This window comes from Thalassophryne amazonica, chromosome 2 (assembly GCF_902500255.1).
Source record: "Thalassophryne amazonica chromosome 2, fThaAma1.1, whole genome shotgun sequence".
Lineage (NCBI taxonomy): Eukaryota > Metazoa > Chordata > Actinopteri > Batrachoidiformes > Batrachoididae > Thalassophryne > Thalassophryne amazonica.
In genome coordinates this window covers 148,300,442-148,325,026 of record NC_047104.1, presented here as the reverse complement: position 1 = coordinate 148,325,026, position 24,585 = coordinate 148,300,442, and the positions used below count along the sequence as shown (strand labels likewise).

General features: G+C 39.3%; 1 pseudogene; it reads right to left on the bottom strand.

Moving 5' to 3' along the window:
• Positions 1 to 2,826: 2,826 nt before the first annotated feature.
• LOC117504379 lies at positions 2,827 to 18,844 on the bottom strand (annotated as a pseudogene).
• Positions 18,845 to 24,585: the final 5,741 nt, after the last annotated feature.

Here is a 24,585-nt window from a genome sequence, read left to right as displayed (position 1 = left end):
TAAAATCTGATGCTTTAAGAACATTATACATACTTTTATAAATAACATTGCATTCACTGGTAGAACACTTTTGTTAGCAGTATTTAACTGATACATGTCATTCTGCGTATAATTATGCAGTTCTTTACAAACACCTGCGGTTGTGATTTCATATATATATATATATATATATATATATATATATATATATATATATATATATATATATATATATATATATATATGAAAGTTAGGCTCCAAAGTGTTTTATTTGCACTAATCTGCACATTGCATAAGATGATGAAAGATACTATTTAAAATCAGATTGACAAAATCAGTCTACAAAAACAGTCAACATTTAACCTTCTTCAAACACATACACTGTAAAACCTGACAAGGTGATTTGACTTGCCAACCAAATGGAGGTTAGCCAAGTACTTTTTTTTTTCTTCATTTAAGATTATTCTAAATGACAATTGTACTTATTCCTTAGTTATGTTTTTTTTTTTTGTTTGTTTGTTTGTTTTTTGTTTTTTGCAGGCAATTGGTTTCTACATTTTTTTTTTTTTTCAAATAAAGTCAACTTGCCAAGATTTACAGTGTGGTGAAAAGAAAAAAATAGGGTACTTCTGTTTTATTTTTTTTTTTTTTTTTTTTAAGGCAGGTAGAGCTGTTTTTACCAAGAAGTAAACTTTGATGGCTTCAGATGAGGCCATACCGAAAGTGAAAAATATTCCAGTTCCTTGACTGCCCACATGAAGCTGGCTCCAAAACAGAGCACATTCACATAGGAGTCCATGTTAAAATGTCCAACGTTAGAGCATAAATAAACATATTGACAGCCTGGCACGAAAAGAAAACAAAAAAGTTTTCGTCCCTATAGATAGTTTGCTCCTCCATAACAACTGTACGGTGTGTGTGTGTGTGTGTGTGGGGGGGGGGGTTCTAACTTCTTTGATTAAGATGTTTTAAGCCATAAAGTGCTGTATAATTGTGGGTTTAGTTGAGATTAAACTACATTAAATTAGGTAGATCTTTATTAATCCCTTAGGAAGACTCCCTCAGGGAAATTGAGGTGCCAGCAGCATTGAACAGGAGCACACAGGGTAAGAAGCACACAGAGTATCAAAAGCAGAAGTAAGAAACAATCTGCAAAAAGTAAATACAAATATAAATACAAGAACGACTGGCTACTACTGTTTCTCTGCTTCCTGTCCTGTCTTCCTGTTACTCCTCCTCCCCCTGAGTAGGTTTGGGTTTCCAGAACTGGTTCTTTTCGGGTATCATTAAGAAATGATTCGATCCAAGACATCAATAGCCTTTTTGCTTATCGATTCCTTATCGGTCCTTCAGAGCGGCCGTTGTTTTTGAGGGTGTTTGTCAGGAAGATGATCATTTCTCTATGTTGATAACAGACCCTGCAGCGGGTCTGTAATCAACCGCTTCTGCAGGACGACTCCACTTTGAAGGTTGAACCAATGAAGCAGTGATTCAAACCGCTGCTTCCTTGGTTCATTGCTTCGCCGCTCTTCAGAAGCCACAAGTCCACTTCTTAACCCCTCTCAAAACCATTAAAATCTGCCGATCGTGAGTCACTTTTGTGCGGATTAAAGTACTGGGACTCTTGTCTTGTTACAGTCAAGAAATGAGAATTGTCCTCCGTTCCACAGCTCCAAACGTTGCGCTGCTCTCTGCTGAGTAAAATTAGAGTCTGCGCGGAATTAATAACTTCAAAGCAAATCGGTGCTATAAATAAAATGACACCTCTTTCCAAACATTGTAATACAGACAATAAACTACAATCGACTAAAATGTTTTTTCCTCCCAAAATGAGACGTCCTGCGCTCTTTATGAATTGCACTCATACTGACGTGCAGCACTGCGAGCTGTAAGAGCTCAGCTCACAAACATGGAAAGACATTCATGCTAATAATGTCTGAAAGGAAATGCTTTTGACAAAAACTGCAGATTTTTTTTTATGTTTATTTATGTCCGGAGATCAAGGATCCACCATGTGGAGTTTATTATGTCCAGAGTTTAAGGATCCAGTGACTGATTTCATAGTTACTTACTTTAAGACTCAATAAAATGTTGCTGACATAGAAAACCTGTAAAGCCTACTTTTAGTACAAAGAAAATTCACAAGAGGTATCGATAAGGTATCGGATCGATAAGCAGAATTGATAATGGTATCGATATCGATAAAATCTTATCAATACCCATCCCTAACCCTGAGTGAGGAGTTGTACAGTCTGATGGTCTGAAGGACAAAGGCGTTTTTCAGTCTGCTGGTCCTGCATTTGGGAAGGAGCAGTCTGTGTCTGAAGAGGCTCCTCTGGTTGCTGATGACGGTGTGAAGACGGTGACTGGCATCATCCATAATGTCCAGCAGTTTGTCCAGTGTTCTCTTCTCTGCCTAATGGATCATCTAAAACGGGCCTTCTGAAGTATTCGCGCCAAGCGAAACTCTTGTGTTATTTAATCTTGTTTGCTAACGTGTTAGCACTGCCAGTAGGATTATCCGTTTCTCTTTCATGCACGATTAGTGAGAAAATCAGTGGCTCATAACCTTTACTGTCTACACCAAAGCAAATTGTTAGGAGAACCACCGCGTGGTCCCCAAAAATATGACTCAAACACCCGAATGGAGGTTAAGGTGTTAGTTTAGGTGGTTCAGACTCAGAGATGGACGTGTTCAGGCTTCTTTCTTCACACATGGAGTCATTCACGCTCCACCCCTTTATGCATTAATGAGTTCATTGCCCCCGCTCCTGCCAACATCGATGCCCAGATATGCTTTTTATATCAGTTGTTCTGGGTCTCTACAGAAAACCTGTATATATCTGAATTCGATCTCCATTTCTTCTGTTTTTTCTTCCTGAATGATGTACACGGAGTAGCGCCACCCACTGGCATAGTGGTGCTACATATGTGCAGAGAGTATGTGCTCAATGGCCGCCTGCTATAGTCTCTCCAGTCTGCTCAAATGCTAATTTTTGGGGTGACTGGAGCTGGACGGCTGCATTCTCACAGTTGATCAGAGTCTCCACTATTTTCCTAATCCATGATGCCTGTGTTGTGGATGTAAACGTCAGTGATGGGCATGGAATTTGTCTGGTCTGTCAGTGGAGTGTTGCTTTTCTGCTGGATAAACTGCTGCAGGTTACACTGCCTCAGCTCCTTCTTCAGCTCTTCAATCACATCCCACTGGTCCTGGAGAGGAAACAACAAATCAACTTATAGATTCAAAAAGGATGAACATTTAAAGAAATAGGCTGGAGTGCTACAGTAACGGGGTGACAGTCCACTTGAAAGAGACATCTTCTCAGGACTCTATCCTCAAATGAAGGATAAGGTCTAAAACCATGGCTCCACAGCTCCACAGCCAGCATTTGTATCTACCACCAGAGCCAGTCAGTGCTTGACAGAGGTCTCCGTCAGGGCCTTAACTGTTGAAAGACAGGAGACCTTCTGCGTTGACAGCTTTGTGTAGGAAGACTATAGTCCTGAAAGGCTTGCTGCCAGTTTGTTTATGGCTTACACCCTTTGAGCCGTGCATTCAAAATGTTTTGACTTTTACTGAAGTAAATATCTGAGCACATTCTTCTTACTCTAAAGTCTTTGACGTTCAGGCAGCCTTTTAGACATACTTCCCCAAAAATTGAGCAATATTGTTATCAATATACTCCCAACTCCCAATGCCAGAGAAGTAATGGGCAAAGTAAGTTACACACTGTACATTTTCATTTTACTTGTTTGCAATTTTTTATGAATGCATAGCATAGTAAATAAGTGTTTTTTTTTAGTTTGAAATATTATTCTTTGTTTATTTATTTATTCATTTAAGTGTTTGATATTGGGTTTGAATTGAGTACGCTGAAGTTGTTATATCACTCTAGACTCCTTTGACAATAATTTTGCTTTCAGATATCAGTATCAGTTTTAGTGTAATACAATATATTACAATTTTACAACATTTTCACAGCTTTACTTTGCCATCAGACAACCCTTTCCAACAGGGACTTGACATCTCAGATCTTTCTGGATGCTTAATGAGAAACTAAACTTTCATATCAAATAGCACAACCATTTAAAGACCCTTTCCCAGGGCTTTTCAAAAATAAACAGAAATAAAGCAACAGGATTGAAATAATGAGTGATCAAGAGAGTGCAATCAGTTTAAAATCAGTTTGAACACAAACATCCCAAAATTCTCTCGGTGAGTGAGGGATTATTTGTATTACAGTGACTGTTTTCTTCCTACTTAATAGGTAAATGTGCTGTCCAAACAGGTTTATATGCCAGAATCTGATATAGATACCTAATCACATCAGCAGTAATCGACAGACAGGGAGGCTCTGAACATGAACTTGCTTTGAGCAAACAAGTTTTCAGTGGAGTTGCCAACATTCAGAGCGAATGGTGGATCTCTTCTATGGGATGTGGGCTCCACATCCAAGTCCGCAAAAAGTAGGGTACTCCATCAGCCACTGCCAAACTCGGCAGTCTCTTTCTGCAGCTGTCAAAGGAGCACCATGGATTTTGGGGTTACCTTTCACTGCTATGCTGATGATACTCAGTTATACATGCCGATAACCGCTGGTAATCTCATCCACATAAAATCCTTAGAAGATTGCCTTGCATCAGTGAGAAGTTGGATGTCTAGAAACTTCCTATTTTTAAACTCTGATAAGACTGAAATGATGATTCTTGGTCCAGTGAGACATCAGCATCAATTTGACCAGTTAACGCTTAGCCAAGGCTCGTGTGTCATACATCACACTGACATTTGACCTTTGACCTCCACATTAGAAATATTATGAGGACTGCTTTCTTCCACCTGCAAAATATAGCGAAGATTCATCCCACCCTGTCTGTGACTGATGCTGAGACCCTGATCAATGTGTTTATCTCTTCTAGATTGGACTACTGCAATGTTCTATTTTCTGGTTTACCGTAGTCCAGCATTAGGGGTCTCCAATTGGTTCAAAATGCTGCAGCCAGACTTTGACTTTTGAAAGTTCGACCACATTACACCCATTTTGGCATCTCTTCACTGGCTTCCTGTCCCAGTGAGATCAGATTTTAAGGTTCTGCTACTAGCCTATAAAGTTATTCATGGACTGGCACCGCCCTACGTAGCAGACTTAATTAAACCTTACGTACCGGCCTGGGCTTTGCATTCTCAGGGTGCAGGACTGGATCGTGTCCCTAGGGTGAATAAGAAGTCTGTGGGTCACAGAGCTTTCTCTTATCGTGCCCCTGTTCTGTGGAATGATCTCCCTGCATCAATAAAACAGACTCTGTGGAGACTTTCAAGTCCAGACTTAAGACGCACTTATTTTCCCTTTCGTATGGCTAGCATACTGGCATAGTATAGTTCTACGCGTTTACTCTTTTAATTCATTTTATTAGGAAACAGAGCGTGCCGCGGCCTCGACTTTACCTAAATTTTGGGTCTTTTAGTGAAGTTTAGGGCTAGTGGCCGGCGATCACCTTAGTATTTCCTGTTTTCTTCTTGTTTAATGCTGACAAATTATACTGTATTTCTTGTCTTTCTGATGCCTGATTCTGTTTTTTCTTTCTCTTTAAGATGCAGATCCATCCAGAGATGGGGGTGGTTTTTGTGCTGGAGACCATCCTGTCCTGTGCATCAACAGCATTTCCTGTATATTTCTTTTGTGAATTGTGTCTGTAGCATGGCTCAAACAGAGGCTCACCCCTTTGAGTCTGGTCTGCTTGAGGTTTCTTCCTCAGAGGGAGTTTTCCTTACCACTGCTGCTCTGGGGGTTAGTAAGGTGAGACCTTACTTGTGTGAAGCGCCTTGAGGCAACTCTGTTTGGATTTGGTGCTACATAAATGAAAATAAATTGAAATTGAATTGAAATTGAATTGCATGGATGGAAGACTGTGGCTATGCCAGTTTAGTGTTCAAAAGAGAGGGTCATACATATCTGGATTGGTGAGGCAAGCTGTGGCGAGACCCTCATAAGCAAATGGAAATCCTCTTTATACAGAATGTTGAAGCAGTTAGACAGCTGGTTGTCCGCATACAAGGAAGAAGCAGACTGCTGATTATTGACTTAGTGTGGAGTTTTTCATTGACATCTTCAGCTTCATGCCCAAATGGAGCCACTGATCCCTAGCCTACGAGCAACCCTGCTCCTTGCCATGGCACTCCTAGGTCTTCCCCAAGCACAGCAATCATCCATGAGGCTGTAAACTCTACATTTTTCTTTTTTTTGATAGTGCCTGCTCTCTTAATTCTGCACTTTTCTTTGCAAACCAGTGGCATTCTGCACAGTGCAAAGCTGAGGAGGAAGGTGGTAACGTGACATAAATAAAACCACAGGACACAAGCAATAACCAAAACCCATGATGCAAATGAAAATACTAAAACAAATACAATATGAGTCCACTTCTTTTATGGGTATGTGAGTATTTTTTCTAGTCTGGTTCAGCCTTTTGCATCCGGCCCAACCTGTTATGATTTCAGTGCAGGAACAGAGTCAAAGTGAACCCCAGAAGCAGGCAGCCAGGACACAGATGTGTAGATGCCACTCCCCATGAATAATGATCTTCATTCTCAAACAGAACCTGCAGCTGTAACTACACACAAGCATCTTGAGACTTTGAAGCATAATATTAGATGACTGAGGAGTTGTACCTTTAGCTTTTCATCAGCAACTTGCAGCTCTGTGTGGGTGAGTAATAACGCCACATCCAGGTCCTGTCCCTGCTGCAGGCGATAGTGAAGCTCCTGTTTCAGAGAATTCAAGGCCTCATCTGGCTGCTGAGGGCTTGACGGAGAGTTCTGACTTCTGACCTCTTCTAATGTTCTAAACGATCCTGGTGTTCCTCAAACTGGCGATTACAACGATCCAACGATGACGATATCCGGTCTAGACGGCTGTGCATATCTGTGGAATTCAGAGTAAAAACCCAACAAAAGTTCACAAATTTGCTGAGGAGAACATGACAGATAGATAGATGGAGTCATGATCTTGAAATTTGCTTTTAAATTAACACTTTGAGGTTAGGGTGGTGGCCAAGCAGTTAGTGTGGAAGGTTCCTGGTTCAATGCAACCCTATGCATTTTCCATGTAATGTGGCAGGGCAAACGTCAGAAAGGGCATCCAACATCAAACTCTGTCACCAGGGGGCAGAGTACTGTTCCAAAAAAGTAAAACAACTTTTGCACAGACAGGTTTTTCATATAGAGCGATATAAAGAATGGAACAATCTTCCTACTGGACCAAAAAGCAAAAATTATTTTATTTTTACCAGTGCATTAAAAAAAGTGGCTGTTGAATGGTCAGACCTGCCAGCATTGACTCTGAGTCTGTTTTTTTTCTCCTTATTCTGTGAAAGAAACTGATTAATGTTATTTCCATGTTTCCATTTCCATGTTCCAGTCTATTTATTATTTATTTATTGTGATTTAGATATGCAATAGTACAGTCTCTACAGGGCATGGATTGTGTCTGATTGTGATATGGTGATATGGTGCCTGTGAAAGTGATTTATTGTGGGATTTATTATCCATTATCTTTAACTAGTAATGAGTTCATGACTTTCTTTGCTAACAAAATTTTAAACTATTAGAGAAAAAATTACTCATAACCATCCCAAAGACGTATCGTTATCTTGGCTGCTTTCAGTGATGCCGGTAGTTGGTTAGACTCTTTCTCTCTCGATTGTTCTGTCTGAGTTATTTTCATTAGTTACTTCATCCAAACCATCAACATGTTTATTAGACCCCATTCCTACCAGGCTGCTCAAGGAAGCCCTACCATTATTTAATGCTTCGATCTTAAATATGATCAATCTATCTTTGTTAGTTGGCTATGTACCACAGGCTTTTAAGGTGGCAGTAATTAAACCATTACTTAAAAAGCCATCACTTGACCCAGCTATCTTAGCTAATTATAGGCCAATCTCCACCTTCCTTTTCTCTCAAAGATTCTTGAAAGGGTAGTTGTAAAACAGCTAACTGATCATCTGCAGAGGAATGGTCTATTTGAAGAGTTTCAGTCAGGTTTTAGAATTCATCATAGTACAGAAACAGCATTAGTGAAGGTTACAAATGATCTTCTTATGGCCTCGGACAGTGGACTCATCTCTGTGCTTGTTCTGTTAGACCTCAGTGCTGCTTTTGATACTGTTGACCATAAAATTTTATTACAGAGATTAGAGCATGCCATAGGTATTAAAGGCACTGCGCTGCGGTGGTTTGAATCATAATTTGTCTAATAATTACAATTTGTTCATGTAATGGGGAATCTTCTTCACAGACTAAAGTTAATTATGGAGTTCCACAAGGTTCTGTGCTAGGACCAATTTTATTCACTTTAATATGCTTCCCTTAGGCAGTATTATTAGACGGTATTGCTTAAATTTTCATTGTTACGCAGATGATACCCAGCTTTATCTATCCATGAAGCCAGAGGACCCACAACAATTAGCTAAACTGCAGGATTGCTTACAGACATAAAGACATGGATGACCTCTAATTTCCTGCTTTTAAACTCAGATAAAACTGAAGTTATTGTTCTTGGCCCACAAATCTTAGAAACATGGTGTCTAACCAGATCCTTACTCTGGATGGCATTACCCTGACCTCTAGTAATACTGTGAGAAATCTTGGAGGTCATTTTTGATCAGGATATGTCATTCAAGCGCATATTAAACCAAATATGTAGGACTGCTTTTTTTGCATTACGCAATATCTCTAAAATCAGAAAGGTCTTGTCTCAGAGTGATGCTGAAAAACTAATTCATGCATTATTTCCTCTAGGCTGGACTATTGTAATTCATTATTATCAGGTTGTCCTAAAAGTTCCCTAAAAAGCCTTCAGTTAATTCAAATGCTGCAGCTAGAGTGCTGACGGGGACTAGAAGGAGAGAGCAGATCTCACCCATATTGGCCTCTCTTCATTGGCTTCCTGTAATTCTAGAATATAATTTAAAATTCTTCTTCTTACTTATAAGGTTTTGAATAATCAGGTCCCATCTTATCTTAGGGACCTCGTAGTACCATATCACCCCAATAGAGCGCTTCGCTCTCAGACTGCAGGCTTACTGTAGTTCCTAGGGTTTGTAAGAGTAGAATGGAGGCAGAGCCTTCAGCTTTCAGGCTCCTCTCCTGTGGAACCAGCTCCCAATTCAGATCAGGGAGACAGACACCCTCTCTACTTTTAAGATTAGGCTTAAAACTTTCCTTTTTGCTAAAGCTTATAGTTAGGGCTGGATCAGGTGACCCTGAACCATCCCTTAGTTATGCTGCTATAGACGTAGACTGCTTGGGGGTTCCCATGATGCACTGTTTCTTTCTCTTTTTGCTCTGTATGCACCACTCTGCATTTAATCATTAGTGATCGATCTCTGCTCCCCTCCACAGCATGTCTTTTTCCTGGTTCTCTCCCTCAGCCCCAACCAGTCCCAGCAGAAGACTGCCCCTCCCTGAGCCTGGTTCTGCTGGAGGTTCTTCCTGTTAAAAGGGAGTTTTTCCTCCCACTGTAGCCAAGTGCTTGCTCACAGGGGGTCGTTTTGACCGTTGGGGTTTTACATCATTATTGTATGGCCTTGCCTTACAATATAAAGCGCCTTGGGGCAACTGTTTGTTGTGATTTGGCGCTATATAAAAAAAAATTGATTGATTGATTGATTTATTGTTTAGAACTTAGAATTTTAGAATATTGTGTTATTATATTGTTAATTTATTCATTTTAATTTATTTATTGTTCATTTATTTGATGTACCCAGGGACTGTGGGTGGAAATTAGCTATACAGCTATAATCTGGTACAACTCATCTTTGTCTTGATGAACTTAATGATGTTTTTACACTGTCCCTCAAATAAACTAATAAACTAAACTAAACGTGCCGAATCCACATGCAGATCCACTTCTGATCTGCTGTTGCGACCCTGAGTGCAAGCTGAAGGAATTTACTAAAGTTGTATGAAGCTCTGTCAAGTTAATAAATTCAGCTAATCTGAAAGGTTTCCCCAGTGAACATTAGTTTATTGCTTTGTCAGTGCCCACTGTAACACAAGACATGTGACCGTGATCGTTGATACATATTTTGCAATACCTTTGACGCTCTTACCCAGAGGATTACTTTCACATGAGGAAGTGGAGTAAAGTAATTAATGGCAATTTCTCAGTTATTCTTATTCCATTCAAATGCAAATGCTTCAAGTCATTTATGGACTATGTGCTCCCGTGCCAGTAAATATTATGTGGACTTTACAGTAGTGTTCAGAATAATAGTAGTGCTATATGACTAAAAAGATTAATCCAGGTTTTGAGTATATTCTTATTGTTACATGGGAAACAAGGTACCAGTAGATTCAGTAGATTCTCACAATCCAACAGACCAAGCATTCATGATATGCACACTCTTAGGGCTATGAAATGGGCTATTAGTAAAAAAAAAGTAGAAAAAGGGGTGTTCACAATAATAGTAGTGTGGCATTCAGTCAGTGAGTTCGTCAATATTGTGGAACAAACAGGTGTGAATCAGGTGTCCCCTATTTAAGGATGAAGCCAGCACCTGTTGAACATGCTTTTCTTTTTGAAAGCCTGAGGAAAATGGGACGTTCAAGACATTGTTCAGAAGAACAGTGTAGTTTGATTAAAAAGTTGATTGGAGAGGGGAAAACTTATATGCAGGTGCAAAAAATTATAGTCTGTTCATCTACAATGATCTCCAATGCTTTAAAATGGACAAAAGAACAGAGACGCGTGGAAGAAAACAGAAACAACCATCAAAAAGGATAGAAGAACAACTAGAATGGCAAAGGCTCACCCATTGATCAGCTCCAGGATGATCAAAGACAGTCTGGAGTTACCTGTAAGTGCTGTGACAGTTAGAAGACGTCTGTGTGAAGCTAATTATTTGCAAGAATCCCCTGCAAAGTCCCTCTGTTAAATAAAAGACATGTGCAGAAGAGGTTACAATTTGCCAAAGAACACATCCAACTGGCCTAAAGAGAAATGGAGGAATATTTTGTGGACTGATGAGAGTAAAATTGTTCTTTTTGGGTCCAAGGGCCACCGACAGTTTGTGAGATGACCCCCAAACTCTGAATTCAAGCCACAGTTCACAGTGAAGACAGTGAAGCATGGTGGTGCAAGCATCATGATATGGGCATGTTTCTCCTACTATGGTGTTGGGCCTATATATCGCATACCAGGTATCATGGATCAGTTTGGATATGTCAAAATACTTGAAGAGGTCATGTTGCCTTATGCTGAAGAGGACATGCCCTTGAAATGGGTGTTTCCACAAGACAATGACCCCAAGCACACTAGTAACCGAGCAAAATCTTGGTTCCAAACCAACAAAATTAATGCCTTGAGATGTGAAGAAATCATGAAAAACTGTGGTTATACAACTAAATACTAGTTTAGTGATTCACAGGATTGCTAAAAAGCAGTTTGAACATAATAGTAGATGCTACTATTATTGTGAACGCCCCCTTTTCTACTTTTTTACTAATAGCCCAATTCATAGCCTTAAGAGTGTACATATCATGAATGCTTGGTCTTGTTGGATTGGTGAGAATCTACTGAATCTACTGGTACCTTGTTTTCCATGTAACAATAATATACTCAAAACCTGGATTAATCTTTTTAGTCACATAGCACTACTGTTATTCTGAACACTACTGTAACTTCTGTAAACTGTGCATAGATATTACTTCAGTTTATATTAATCCCATGCAAATAGATACATTCGTAAATTTCATCATATCCTGTGGAAAAGGGGTTTTCAACAGGTAGGGAGGCACTAAAGTGATTTGGATGACATTTACACCCTGTACATTCTTCTGCGTGCAGATTAACACAAAAATGTGATACAATAAACACAAAGTCGGTGGGATGGGACATGTTTTTTCCATGTCTGTGTGAGACGTCTGCACACACACAAACTCACAGAGCACACCTTTGCACAGAGAGAGCCTTTGTACAGCGTGCAGCCAAAAGAAAAAAAGAACTGATGTCACAGATAACATATGATAGATGATTGAGCATGACTGTTAATCAGGACACAGGGTGTGTAAAACAATGATGTTTTGTGGAAACTGTTTCTTTGGTTGCTTGCAAAGAATCTTTCCAAATGCAAAGCAAGAAGTGTCTCCATTCATTTTCATTTAATGTTTGTGAACGTGCGCTGCATCGGTATAAATTCCAGTTACAATTTGACATTCTTAGTGATGCTGAAATATGAGACTGCAGCTAAGTTTGACCACACACCTTGTTCTCTGTCCATCTCTGCCTTTAATTGTTGCTCCCAGTGCTCTCCGTGTTTCAGCTCTGCCTCGTTCTCCCTTAGCCTTAGCTCCAGTTCCTCCAGTGCATTCTCAGGAGTTGGAATCAGTCCAGGAACTGCAGCAGAGGCTCTGTCGCTCCCTCACTTCTATATCCCTCTGAAGAGACTGAAGGTGAATCTCAAGGTCTTCAAGTTTCCTCTGTTGCTGTAAGATTTGCCTGAATACCTCCTCTTTGGCTGCAAAAGTTGAAGATGTTTCCACTTCTTTGGGATGGTCTATGAAAGGAGGAGATGCCCTCAGTTCTTGGGAGGCTCTGAGCAGTGATGTCTTGGATCCATTTGGTGTAGTCCTCTTGGGAATTGATGTGGGACCCAAACTGTAGGTGAGGTCCTTCTGTGGCCCTCTGTGTTTGATGTGTTCAGCCTCTGGTTTGTTCGGCTTGCGATGACGTCTGTCTCTGGCTGAACTGTCTTGACCACTGAGGCTGGGGCCCCTTCTCAGGAGTACAAACTGGACCTCTGTGGCTAGTTGTCCAAGCTGAGCCAGAATTTTCAGAGGGCAGTCGTCAGCCACTAACTGTTTCTCCGTTCCTCGCAACCTCAAGATAAGAACGTAACGACCTGTCTGACCTGGAGGAAAGAGAAGCACAAGAAGGAATGTTAGAACATTTAAATACAATGAATTTCATTGTATTTACATGTAAGGACAACGCATTCGAGGGGTGGGATGACTATAATAGTTATAATAGTCGACTACAACTACCTAACAACTAGTTGACTATTTTTTTATTAGTCGATTAGTCGAAAGCCATTTATTAAGTTCATTTAACCCTTAAAAGACGAGAACTGCAGGAGCTGCCACCACTCCCTTCACTCAGTGGGGAAAGTATGTGAACCTTGGACTACTTTGTGACCCAGTGGTGAATAAAAGTCTGTGGGCCACAGAGCCTTTTCTTATCATTCATCTGTTTTGGTTAAGACATTTATTTTACATCTCGTATGGTCAGCACACTGACATAGCTTGGTACTATGCTTCCTATCCTTTTACAACCCCAATTCCAATGAAGTTGGGACGTTGTGTGAAATGTAAATAAAAACAGAATACGATTTGCAAATCCTCTTCAACCTATATTCAATTGAATACACCACAAAGACAAGATATTTAATGTTCAAACTGATAAACTTTATTGTTTTGTGCAAATATTTGCTAATTTTGAAATGGATGCCTGCAACATTTCAAAAAATTTGGGACGTGGCAAGAAAAGACTGGGAAACTTGATGAATGCTCAAAGAACATCTAATTGGAAACATGTGAGTGTCATGACTGGGTATAAATGGAGCATCCCCAAAAGGCTCAGCCATTCACAAGCAAAGAGGAGGCGAGGATCACCACTTTGTGAACAACTGTGTGAAATAATAGTCCAACAGTTTAAGAACAATGTTTCTCAACATTCAATTGAAAGGAATTTAGGGATTCCATAATCTACAGTCCATAATATAATCAGAATATTCAGAGAATCTGGAGAACTTTTTATAGGTAAGCGGCAAGGCCAAAAACCAACACTGAGTGCCCGTGACCTTCAATCTCTCAGGCGGCACTGCATTAAAACCAACATCATTGTGTAAAGCTCAGGAACACTTCAGAAAACCATTGTCACTTAACACAGTTCGTCGCTACATCTACAAGTGCAAGTTAAAACTCTACCATGCAAAGCGAAAGCCATACATCAACAACATCCAGAAACGCCGCCGCCTTCTCTGGGCCCGAGCTCATTTGAAATGGACAGACACAAAGTGGAAAAATGTGCTGTGGTCTGATGAGCCCATTTCAAATTTTCTTGGAAATCATGGATGTCGTGTCCTCCAGACAAATGAGGAAAAAGACCATACAGATTGTTACCAGTGCAAAGTTCAAAAGCCGCATCTGTGATGGTATGGGGGTGTTAGTGCCCATGGTATGGACAACTTACACATCTGTGATGGCACCATCAATGCTGAAATGTACATCCAGGTTTTTGTGTGTGGCTGGGGTGCCTGGCTGGCTTTTGTTTCTGTTTTCCTTCCAGGTGGCATGCGTTCAGGACTGAGTGGCTGATGTGTGGCTGAGTTATTAGGACCTCACCCTGATCACCTAAGGCTGGTCATGTGCAACTCGTCAGGACTCACAGCTGTGGTGCATCTGTATGGATTGGGGCATGGTTGCATTTAAGTCTGGAGTACACATTGTATTTGCCAGAGACTCAAAGAAAAGTAAATGGGAATTAGTCATGTAATAAAACATAAATCTTAAAAGTTGGGGTAAATATTTCTGTGAGTGTGCTATTGACCAACCTTCTTGCTGTGCAGTGACAGTGTTCATCAATAATCAATAATACAACTGATGGTTCTGTGTCATCGTCTCTATCTTCAGCCTCAGCAGAGGTCTCTGAACCTCGACACTGGGTTAATAACCCACACCACATACCGTTTGGACCAAACGCCTGTTAATCATTCATCCACTTTTTAAAGCTGCTTATTCTAGTTAAGAGTTGGGCGAGAGCGGAGTACATGCTGGACAGGCATGATGATCATGTGATTTTTTTTTTTTTTGAATATCTTATTGTAAAATAAAGATGTCAAGTTTATATTAAAAAAGGGGTTGGCAGTACACCCACTATGGATCTGCATGTTGATGTGGGACACACATACACACTCCAACATTACACACAGAGAACACACACACCACACACACACACACACACACACCCACACACACACACACACACACACACACACACACACACACACACACACCACAACACACACACACAGGTGCTTATGAGCCACAAAAGCAAGTGCAATGACCATATGACCACAGACCAGGAAGTAAAGAATGATAGCTGATCCTAACATCCAGTTTGATGGTGATCAAATCCAGAACCTAGTGTATACCACCCCCCTGTTGGTGCATAAAATGCAGGCTGACATTTTTGTTCTGCAAATTTTTCTTCAAACATTTCCTCACAATTTGTCTTTGCAGCATTCATTCATTCATTCATTTTCTACACTCACTTACTCCATCGGGTCGCAGGGATTGAGCCTATGCCAGTCGTCATTGGGCGTGAGGCAGTGTACACCCTGGACAGGATGTCACACTATCGCGGGTCACATACAGACAAACATGTTCACACTACAGTTTGCATTTTTCGATTTAGTCTTTATAAAAGCATTGATTGTTTTTTTTATTAATCTGCTTTATGAGATTAGAAATTATTTGTGTTTATTTTTTTAATGCTTACACTGTGAAAGCTGTGTGAAATGAGAAAAACTGAGGTTTGTGTTCAGTTTTTTTTTCTGTCATGTGATTTTTAGTTTAGTTTTTTTTTTTTTTTTTTTTTGCACAGTGATCTTGGATGACTTTGAAATTATTATTTTGCTTACAGTTGTCCCTCTAATGTGAAGTTGTTGTAGGTTACATTACATTTAAAACTAAATCGTACCTTTTGCATCAAAAAATAGGGCATAGACACTTGACGTGATGCATGGTAATTAAAAAAACAAAGAAACTGAAAAAGTATTTAAGGAATCCCTTGGCTTTGTGCTTGTTACTTTAAATGGTTAAAAACCTTTCAGGTTGATATTTTGCTTGCAAGTACTGGAGTTTGGACATATACCTGTCATGGGATTGTGGAATACTGAAGATGATAACTTGAAACCCAAACCATATTTACAGTAACTCTAAAAATAAATCAGTTTTCCACAAACTTCTTAAACAGATTGTATTAAATGACCTTCAGTGCTGGATTTTTATTTATTTATTTTCAAATTTGGTAAGATAGGTCTCATGTTGCTAAAATGTTGTTTTGACGCAGTAGTTTCAGGTGAGGTTTTCTGTTTTAGTCCATTGGCAAAAAGTGAATTTTGTCCAAATTGGTACCACTTAAAGGGACTAAACAACAGTTACAATCCAGCCTGAGTCATGACTACCCAAAATTCCATGTATGGTGGTCATTTCAGGGTAGTAGCTACAGGGGTAGGGGGGTCAATGAAGGTTTGCGCAAGGGTAACATTTAAAAATGCTCCAATTATGGGTGGGCAATATAAACGATATATTCGGTTCACGGTATAAATTTGGCCGACAGTAGAGATTTAGACTCCACCAACCAATCGCGGTAATGCTTGTTGATGATGTCATCGTATCTTCCTCAGTGACTCTCAGTGAACAACTGGAAAAGGCTGCAGTCAGTGCTTTGTTCGCAGGCTTCATCCCACCTAGGCAGATTAAAACTTCTTGTAAGAGTGTAAAATTATGAGCTATTTTAACCTTCTGGAGTCGCCTGATTGAATTCTGTCATGTAAAAGTGACATGACCGAATTAAGCAGTTGTCCCATTAAATTCACCAGACAGTCTCCATTCAATGGGTTTTAAAAGTGCATGCTTCAAGGTTTATACGAGTTTTTAAATTTTGTTAATAGGCTTACTATAATCTGAATTATGATTAATAATTTCCACAATTTTTGTGAATTTTATGGTCATATTTGGTGCGTGTATTTGTAGAAACTCACAGTAAACAGACTTGCATTTCCTCATTCAACTGAGCTGAGTGCTCCGTCTGGGGGCAAGAGAGCGAAGAAAAAAAAAACATGGCTTCCGCTTTATCATTGGTGGAACCCCACGTCATAAGCCAATCAGGATCATCAACCCACATGATGGCGTCTCTGAGGTCTTTCTGAGAGAAAACGCCACCAAAAGCAGACAAACTAACACTGCCTCTGCTGGACAGAAGCAAGAATGGCGAAATGAGATTATTCCAATGCACAAAAATACATATCTAACAAGTCAGAGAATCAAGTACTCAAAATGAATTAGATCGTTTTTTGTTTTTTGTTGTTTTTATTTGTTTATTTTAATCAATTTTGCTTTGCAAGGGACTATATGACCCATCAGAAACACTTCCATTATAACTTTTACACGTTTATATTGTCGTATATGTCGTGATATGAATTTTAAGTCATATCACCCAGCCCTAGCTCCAATCATGTTGAAAAATTTGGCAGATTATTTGTATTGGTATTGGACTAATCTATGACTGAATGTTATGGGTGTATTGGGTTAAAACAGCAAAAATGGTGACAAAAGGTAAAGTTGCTCCAATATTGGTAAAAATATATGCAAATTATTGGTTGAATTAATCAGATTAATAAATGGAATAGTTTTGACAATGAGTGCTTGGTCTCCGAAAGTATTGGTTAAACACATCTGACGCCTGTTGATGGTACAAAACTATCCTTTATAAAACCCTATTAGCTCAACCAATAATTTGCATCAATTTTTAACCACATTTTGAGCAACTGAAATTGATGTTTGCCAACAATTTTGCTGCTGTAATCCATAACATTCAGTCACAGATAGTTCAAACTATTATGCATTCTGTAATGGACATGCTCCAAATTCACTGGTGCTATGTGCACTTTAGACCTCGTGCCATCGATCATAAAGACCGGACTCTACATGTTTACTCCTGTTTTCTCTGAGAGACACGCCCACTAAGTCTTTGTATGCTCTTCTCGACATGCCTACATGTTCTCTTGGAGGGAAACTGAGACACCCTTGCCTACGAAGGCAGAGGAGGTTCAGTGTTGGTACGGCTGTACCAACCTTAAGAGCCCCTTCACACCTACTGTGAATTTGGTTGATTTTGCACAGAAAGTGCACATGAAGCAGGAAACGTGTGCAAAACATGTAATTTCGTAGCTGCCTCCAATGCCTCGTACACCTGTTGCTACAACTATTTGCACACACCAGCGGCTGAAAGACAGAGCGTGCACTGTGCGAGCCCATTGAACCCTCTCGCAGCAGGTGTCGGCCCAATTCCAGCTGATACGCATGAACATCTAACACCACTTGCATGGCACTTAGAAATGTGTGGCCATTTGTGCTATAATCACGAAAACAGTCAGCAGACAATCACTGTCGAGTTGGATATGAAATTTGTCTAAGTGCCCCATGACTGCGAAATTACTCAGTGTACATGTGGCGTGCCAGTGTCGGCTACCCCCACAACACATCTGTGCGTGTGGTTCACCACGCCACAGGCGAGGCATCTCTCATCTGATCACAGAATGACATCTTGGTCTGTGCGCTGACAGGACAGGGGGCGTGGCTAATGAATGTTTTTGAGTGCAATAGTAAGAATATTTAATTCGGTGAAAGATGGAATGTTCCATTCAACAAGGCCTTGTTGGATGGAACATTCCATCTTTCACCGAATTAAATATTCTTTCCATTGCACAAATGAAATAACATTCATTATTTGTTTTATATAACACCTATAATGCATACTTGTCATTTTATATTTCATTAATTTATAAACAAGAGAAAGGGGACTTACGCCCTTTCCGGTCCGACAGCAGTCACCAAAGCTCGATAGCAAAGTCGCACAAGCCAGTCCGCCCTGTGCGGCTCTGCCTCCAGCAAACACTGCTTTCTGAGGACACCCCCCCACCTACACCACCAACACACCACTCTCGACTCACTCTCAAGCCCCTCGGCACATCCAGCCTCCCCGTTCATTACCCAGCGAGTCTGGGCACTGTGTCGGGCCATTGTTTTTTTTTGTTTGTTTGTTTTTTTAAGCTATGTGAAGTCGCCACTAGTGTGAGCACACGGCTGCGCGCATTGGTACAAACATATGGAATCAAATTTGCATGCTAAATGGAACCAAATTCATGGTAAATGAAACATAATGGCAAATGAGATGAATGATCAAATCACATGAACGTACAAACCACCAATCAAATGACAAGTATATATTAGGTGTTATAATTGCAAACTATGACATCTTTAAGTCTTGTTTGAATGCTGACAGTAGAATCATTAGATTTGTGTGGTGGAAACCTGGCAGCCACAGTCAATGGCTGTTTCTTTTGACCTATTTAAAATCTGGATCAGATTTCAAGACCACTCATCATGTATTTGGAGTATACTATGGAAAGTTTTCAACCAGCAGTAAAAGGTAGAATAGCCTCAACTATGAATGATAAATAATGCACAATACAACAAAATATCAATTTCATTAGGCAAAACCACACAAGCTAATGCATCTCTCTCTCTCTCTCTGTCTCTCCTCTCTCTCTCTCTCTCTCTCTCTCTCTCTCTCTCTCTCTCTCTCCTCTCTCTCTCTCTCTCTCTCTCTCTCTCTCTCTCTCTATATATATATATATATAGTGCCTTGCAAAAGTATTGAGCCCCTTGGTATTTCACGCATTTTAAATTGTTTATGGCAGTAGTACAGGCTTTTGTGGTTGTGATTGGAGAAATTGTGCATCGTGCAATTTTTTGCATTTTGTATCCCCAGTTATACAGCTTCATGATGAAGTGGTGCAGAGGAGGGTTTTGCTAAAAATAAGACCTGAAAGTTCAGCTACAATTTGCCAGAAGGTACATCTGAGATGCAAGCCTAGATTTAATGTTTTGGTGAAAGAAAACCCTTGTCTGTACCAGTTCATTATGAAGCTGTATAACTGGGGATACAAAATGCAAAGCATGCACTATGCACAATTTCTCCAATCACAGCCACAGAAGCCCGTAACTTCTTCTGGCTTGTCTGGGTGTCTTGGTGGCTTTCCTCACTCTTCTCGGCACATTCCATTGTGACAGAAGATTTTGCCATGAAAAGAGTTGCAGCGAAATTCATCGGCACGAAGCTGATGGCGCAGCAAAAGCACCTCCATGTTGAAGTCTCACAGGACATGTTGTGACATGCTCACCTCGTCCACAATTTCTCAGAGAGTCACACGAATGAAAAGCCACCGAAAGCTGTCTGAATAATCCGAATGGTTTCCACCTGGCTGTCGCCCAGTTTCTGGCAAAATTTGATGCAGTCGCACTGCTCCAGTTGTTCCGCCATTTTCCTTGCAAAGAAAAAAACGACGAGAGACTCCACCCATCCTCACACAAAGGCTGCTTACAAGCAAATGACGCAACCGACAGGCGTGAAAAAATTCACAAAAAAAAGCCATTTGAATTTTCCGAATGGTTACCACCTGGAGGTCTCTCACAGTTTCTGGAAAAATTGATGCAGCAAAGCTCCAAATCGTTGACATTTATTCGCAATAAAAATCCGACGAGAGGGGGTGGACCACTGCTCACACAAAGCCTGCTCACAGGCGAATGACGCAACCAACAGGCATGAAAAAACTCATGCATGTGCACGAAGGTTCAAGCTTGGCTGATGCAATCACACGTGATTCAATCCATATGTTTTTTGAAAAAAATAAAAAGGTCTGATACTTTTCTAACAGACCTCGTATATATATATATTGATTATCTCGCATTCAATCTCAAACCAGAAGCACAAGAGAAATTACATTTGTGGCAAATCATGAAAGCAACTTTAGCCATAACTGAATGTTGAGCAATAACTGTAAACGTTGCATTTTTTATTCTTGATAGTATAGGTTTTAAAATGTGGCATGTTAATGCAGAATCGAATTTATAAGAATTATTTTGAAAACTGTATAACTATTGGCTTTTGTGGTGACCTACTCAGCTGTCACAACTTTGGATTTCATCACATACTGTATGCTGATGACAGTTTTCTCTCTCCACACAAACATTTCTGTTTGAGCCATGTTCTGTAAGTAACTTTATCAATAATTCTGTACAGGCCACAGGACAATATTGTTAAAAATGCCTGCTGAGAAACTGACATTATATCTGCTGAATGATATGCATCTTTATAGGTAATGTTCAATTTCTGATGCACTGTTCTTAGATTTGCTTTAGATATGGTGAAAGCGAGGTGTGATTGGTCATTAGTTACATCTTGGTTTTACAAACTAAGACACATTCTGTGTTTCTTAACAGGGTGAAACATTAAAGATTTTTTTTTTTATCATATCCTGGGTAGTGTTTGTCATTTTTACTATGGATATATATTCTTACTTTCTTAACTATTTATGTCAATGAAGTCCAAGTATATTATTTAAATAGGTGATTTGTTCAGCTGAAGCTTTAGGTAGAGGTGATACAGATTATTGTGATATTTTTCCAAGTTCATATTTCACTGGTTGGTGAAATGTAGTTTATGCAAAGACATCTTTTCATTTAATGTTTCACATAAAATGCCATAAATACAGAGCTATAACACCATAATGTGAACACATACAGAAGTTATTTTCAAATATAAGAAATTACATTGCTATAATGAGCAAAAGCTTTATGGCATGGGGGGCTGGATGTCTGGGTGAAGTCATCGATATATATAAAAATAACAAATATTAACTAAAAAAGCAATGTGCATCACATGATAAATCACCAGTTGGTCTGGAGTGTGGTGTACCAGGTGTGCAGGGAACTTAGGATGGTGGTGTCAACAAACCTCTTTGTTTTCATAATTTCATATGCATGTGCAGTAGTGTTCAGAATAATAGTAGTGCTATGTGACTAAAAAGATTAATCCAGGTTTTGAGTATATTTCTTATTGTTAGAAGGGAAACAAGGTACCAGTAGATTCAGTAGATTCTCACAAATCCAAGACCAAGCATGCACACTCTTAAGGCTATGAAATTTGGCTATTAGTAAAAAAGTAGAAAAAGAAGTAGAAAAGGGGGTGTTCACAATAATAATAGTGTGGCATTCAGTCAGTGAGTTTGTCAGTTTTGTGGAACAAACAGGTGTGAATCAGGTGTCCCCTATTTAAGGATGAAGCCAGCACCTGTTGAACATGCTTTTCTCTTTGAAAGCCTGAGGAAATGGGACGTTCAAGACATTGTTCAGAAGAACAGCGTAGTTTGATTAAAAAGTTGATTGGAGAGGGGAAAACTTATATGCAAGTGCAAAAAATTATAGGCTGTTCATCTACAATGATCTCCAATGCTTTAAAATGGACAAAAAAGCAGAGACGCGTGGAAGAAAACGGAAAACAACCATCAAAATGGATAGAAGAATAACCAGAATGGCAAAGGCTCACCCACTGATCAGCTCCAGGATGATCAAAGACAGTCTGGAGTTACCTGTAAGTGCTGTGACAGTTAGAAGACGCCTGTGTGAAGCTAATTTATTTGCAAGAATCCCCCGCAAAGTCCCTCTGTTAAATAATAGACATGTGCAGAAGAGGTTACAATTTGCCAAAGAACACATCAACTGGCCTAAAGAGAAATGGAGGAATATTTTGTGGACTGATTAGAGTAAAATTGTTCTTTTTGGGTCCAAGGGCCACCGACAGTTTGTGAGACGACCCCCAAACTCTGAATTCAAGCCACAGTGAAGACAGTGAAGCATGGTGGTGCAAGCATCATGATATGGGCATGTTTCTCCTTCTATGGTGTGAGCCTATATATCACATACCAGGTTCCAAACCAACAAAATTAATGCCTCGCACATGTGAAGAATCATGAAAAACTGTGGTTATACAACTAAATACTAGTTTAGTGATTCACAGGATTGCTAAAAAGCAGTTTGAACATAATAGTTTTGAGTTTGTAGCATCAACAGCAGATGCTACTATTATTGTGAACACCCCCTTTTCTACTTTTTTTTTTTACTAACAGCCCAATTTCATAGCCTTAAGAGTGTGCATATCATGAATGCTTGGTCTTGTTGGATTTGTGAGAATCTACTGAATCTACTGGTACCTTGTTTCCCATGTAACAAGAAGAAATATACTCAAGACCTGGATTAATCTTTTTAGTCACATAGCACTGCTGTTATTCTGAACACTACTGTACCTGCATCTGTTACGTGTTGATGCACACATCATGAGTACTTTGGTTCAGATCCAGATAATGGTATGGACCTCACCACCTATAGACCTGTATGTATTTTCCTAGGCTAGTGGTCCACGTGAGTAGACTAAGGATTAGAACTTGGTTTTCTTATTGAGCTCTTCTCCCCAGGCTAAAGATACACACACATACATACATAAGAAGACAAAAATCATCTTCAGTGAATATCTCTTAATTATGTACCAAAATAATGAAGGCAATACTGAGCTAATTGAACACTGTGGTATAATTACCAGCAGCACAGGAGGGTTTCTTATTGTCTTTATTTCGAGGTGCTTTGCAAAAATATTTCTGTCTGAGATTTTACATTCTTTGCATTTCTTTTCTGAACAAAAATGTAATTCAATATATACAAGATTTGCATAGAAGAATACAATAAATATACTTGACATTTTCTGTACTTTGCCAAGTATGAATTTAAATGAACTCTTGCTGTAAGCAGTTATCAGATACAAGGAAGGCAAGAACAGCATTTGAAAAATACTATAACGTTTTTAAATGACTTCATTTAACCGTTGCTATTGAAATAAAATCTGATGCTTTAAGAACATTATACATACTTTTATAAATAACATTGCATTCACTGGTAGAACACTTTTGTTAGCAGTATTTAACTGATACATGTCATCTGCGTATAATTATGCAGTTCTTTACAAACCACCTGCGGTTGTGATTTCATATATATATATATATATATATATATATATATATATATATATATATATATATATATATATATATATATATATGAAAGTTAGGCTCCAAAGTGTTTTATTTGCACTAATCTGCACATTGCATAAGATGATGAAAGATACTATTTAAAATCAGATTGACAAAATCAGTCTACAAAAACAGTCAACATTTAACCTTCTTTCAAACACTACACTGTAAAACCTGACAAGGTGATTTGACTTGCCAACCAAATGGAGGTTAGCCAAGTACTTTTTTTTTTCTTCATTTAAGATTATTCTAAATGACAATTGTACTTATTCCTAGTTATGTTTTTTTTTGTTTGTTTGTTTGTTGTTTTTTGTTTTTTGCAGGCAATTGGTTTTCTACATTTTTTTTTTCAAATAAAGTCAACTTGCCAAGATTTACAGTGTGGTGAAAAGAAAAAAATAGGGTACTTCTGTTTAATTTTTTTTTTTTTTTTTTAAGGCAGGTAGAGCTGTTTTTGCCAAGAAGTAAACTTTGATGGCTTCAGATGAGGCCATACCGAAAGTGAAAAATATTCCAGTTCCTTGACTGCCCACATGAAGCTGGCTCCAAAACAGAGCACATTCACATAGGAGTCCATGTTAAAATGTCCAACGTTAGAGCATAAATAAACATATTGACAGCCTGGCACGAAAAGAAAAAAAAAAAGTTTTCGTCCCTATAGATAGTTTGCTCCTCCATAACAACTGTACGGTGTGTGTGTGTGTGTGGGGGGGGGGGGGGGGTTCTAACTTCTTTGATTAAGATGTTTTAAGCCATAAAGTGCTGTATAATTGTGGGTTTAGTTGAGATTAAACTACATTAAATTAGGTAGATCTTTATTAATCCCTTAGGAAGACTCCC